Genomic DNA, 3,486 nt, shown 5'->3' with positions numbered 1-3,486 from the left:
ATCCTCAACTCCACTTTTCTGCCTTATCACAGTCGCCTTTGAATCCCTAAATGACTAAATCTCTGTCTATCTCAGCCTTGAATACACCCAGCCTTATCAGAACTCTTTTGGAAGAATTCCACAGATTTGTTACTGTCTGAATGGGAGAACATCCCCCTCATCTCTGTATTAAATGGGCAACGCCTTCCCCTGAGATTACGCACCCGGGTGTAAATCAGAGCACAGCAAACCCCCAAAGTTAGTTATGAACTCACTGGCACATCCAGCGCCAATTGTGAGTATTTGAAACAGCTTCGTTTTTGACCTATGGTTAAACAAACTGCCCTGATTTGCACATTAGATTGGCCAATGAAGAATCTGCTTCAAAAGTACTCCGTTGGTTGTGATTTAGATGGTGGTGAACGGCTCTTTCAAAATACAAATACATCTTTCTTTCTCAATCCATTGATCTATTAATCTCTCTGCTCATAGAAATGGATTCTTCCCATTCACTCTATTTCTCAATAATGTATTTCAATTCAATCTCCATTCTGATCAAGTACAGGATGACAAGAAATATAAGAGTTGTGGCACGGACAAGACAAGCCAAATGCTCCTCTTTCATTTTAAACCCATTCCAAAAGTTAAAACGGGGGCGGTGACCTGTAGTCGTCGCCGAGTGGTTAAGGCTATGGATTCGAAATCTATTGGGGTTTCCCCACGCCGGTTCGAGTCCAGCCGACTACGTACCCTGAGCACGTATGTTTTATTTTCAAATAACCTTCTGATCAATGAGTCATCGCTCAAACTCGAGAAAATCCGTCTCAGCAACCCACCGGAGAGTCTGGTCATTTATTGACATTCAGGAAACACGCGTTCTGAACAAGAAACTTCCCATACTCAAAACTTTAGCTCTGTTTCTCTTTCCACAGGTACCACGAAACGTGTTGAGTTTCTGCAGTGTTCTCCGTGTTTAATCTGCATAAATGGTTTTGCATTAAATATCTTGAATTGCAGTCCTCTGGGAACTGAACCTGGTCAGTGGCCACAGTTTCTCCCGACCACCACCCCGCCTATTCCCGCCACTCCCTCTCCCAATGCTGTGAAAAGCAATAGGAAATCTCTGGTTAAACTTTTTTGCTCCAAAGAGAACATTTCCGATCTCCGGAATCACTCCACTAAACGGGATTTCCTCATCCCTGGACATGTTGCAAGGCGGAGGATTGTGAAGAGATTTTGGGAAAATATTGACAGTTGGAAGTGGAGGGTGGGGCGATGTTAAGGAAGCAAAACAGAAAACCCAGTCTCCAGCTTTTTGAATCTTTAGAAACTCTTGGAAACCGGAATCACAGGAGAATGAAGAGTGAAATTTCCGACTGAGCACAAACAGTGAAGACACCTGCCCCTTCTTTTAAAGGCTGGGACATTGACTCTGATGTTCTCGGGACATGAACTGACTTGTGACATTGAAAAGATTCTCGTTCCTGCACATCAGGAATTGAAATCTCATCTCGGCTACGGGACAATGAGACAAACAAAAATTGCTGTAGAAACTCAGCAGGTTTGGCAGTTCCTGTGTGATAAAACAGAGTTCTGAAACGTTGGCACTGATTCGCTACCAGATCTGCTGAGCTTTTCCTGAAATTTATGTTTTTGTTTTTAAATGAATGTTTATCCCATCTGTTGGGATGAAACAGCCGGATCTCCCATGTACTGAGTTTAACCCTTTAGAAATCTGAGAAGTGATTGGATTCAAACAAACCGAGTCATGATTCACTCTTCCTCACCTCCACAGAGAGAGAGAGAGACCTGGAAAGCAGAGCCTGTGATGCAGCGTGTATAGTCGTGGCCGAGTGGTTAAGGCGCTGAACTGTAAATCAATTGGCTCACTCTGCACTGTTTGAATACCGCCGACTACGGTTGAGATCTGAAAGGGATTTGCTCATTGTGTTCTTGTTTGGGAAAGGTATTACAGGAGAGGCGGCCGACGATTATTTCACCCGAATCGGTTAAGAGGGACGTATGCCAATCACTGCCTTTTAGAGAGCAAGAAGCATAAAATCTCACACGATTTGAGGTACTGCAGTGATTGGGTCGGTGAGTATTCCAACTGGAAAGTTGCACGTGAGCAGCCTGTGAGACTATTTCAGCTCACTGTCCATTTTATATCCCAGCTCACGGAAACAGTTCTCATTGTCCGGAGAAGTTGCTTGTGTTCCACCTAAAGCTGCCTTTTATCGCAGAAGCTTGTGCCTGGGGACGGAGAGCGGACGTGAAGGACATGGAGCAGGTATAATCCTGAGGTCTCTGTCACTTTCAGGGATGTGCACCTGTGTCTCCCTCTGTGGGTGAAAATGAGGATGAATTCCTCAAGGGGGTATTAACACAGTTTTACCATCTCAAACTCCAGGCCCACTTCGTAAAGTCAAAGCACACAAGGCTATGGGCCAAATGCTGGAAACTGGGACTAGAATAGATGGAGGTTTGATGAGCTGCACTGAAATGATGGGCCAAATGGTCTTCTTCCATGCTGTTAAAAACTCAGAGACGGAGAAACCGATCTGCAGCGAATATGATCAGAAATGAAAACGCAAAAGCAGCGTCATTAAGAAAAGACACGAGCCTTTCTGCTGTGTTTCTTGGTGGCCTAGGGGTTAGTATTTAGCGCTTTCACTACCACGGCCCAGGTTTGATTCCCATTCAGAGAATAGAAGTTTTGAATTTATCGTGGTGCCAGCACTTCTGACTGATCAGGAGCTCGCAGCCAATCTGATTTGTCCCAAACGTCGTGCAGGTTAACTTAAAACAAAGAACTCAGGCAATCTGACACAAAACAGAAATTGGTAGAGAAACTCAGCAGGCCTGGCAGCATCGTTGAAGAGAAACAGAGCTGACGTTTCAGATCCACTGACCGTTCGTCCCTACGATGTTAATTATGCATTTCTATATTATAATGTCGGGAGAAATTATTCGCTTTATCTGTCGAATCAACGTATTTATCAAAATTGCTCTCTCATTAGCTTACTCACGCCAACTTTACAACTTTAAAAGGACTTCATCAGCTGTAATACTGCTTCCGTTGCCATGAGGTGGTCAAAGGCTCTGCTTAAGTGGTTGCCTTTTACTTTTCCTTTCTGTCAGTTAGCAGCCATGTCGAATGGAGAATTGGTCCTTTCAGTGTCTACCACAACATGTGTCTCTATTTGTCTCTGTTTGACTCTGCGCATCCAGCTAACCCCCTTTCACATTCTCCGACACTCCATTGTCCACATCCCCCATGTCCCATTTCTGCTCTTTGGAAAGTCTGAATTTCGGAGACACTTTGAGAGTGGAGTGTCTAGTACTGGGCTGACATTCCTTGGATAATGTGGCTGTCTGATTTAACTGAGGTAAGGAGTCATTTCTTGTCTCAAAAGATTGTGAATCTTCAGAATTCAAAATAGAATTCCTAACCCACCAGAAAAAAAACAATGCCACAACAATTATAATATTATGGCGATGTCTTTA

The 3,486-nt window shown here is 43.9% G+C and overlaps 1 non-coding gene across 1 annotated transcript; it reads left to right on the top strand.

The window, feature by feature from the left end:
* The first annotated feature begins 644 nt into the window (after positions 1 to 644).
* trnas-cga lies at positions 645 to 726 on the top strand. Its single transcript has one exon. It is a non-coding gene; the product is annotated as a tRNA-Ser (tRNA).
* Positions 727 to 3,486: the final 2,760 nt, after the last annotated feature.

This window comes from Rhincodon typus, chromosome 8 (assembly GCF_021869965.1).
Source record: "Rhincodon typus isolate 14 chromosome 8, sRhiTyp1.1, whole genome shotgun sequence".
Taxonomy (NCBI): Eukaryota; Metazoa; Chordata; class Chondrichthyes; order Orectolobiformes; family Rhincodontidae; genus Rhincodon; species Rhincodon typus.
This window is presented reverse-complemented; position numbering and strand designations above follow the sequence as displayed.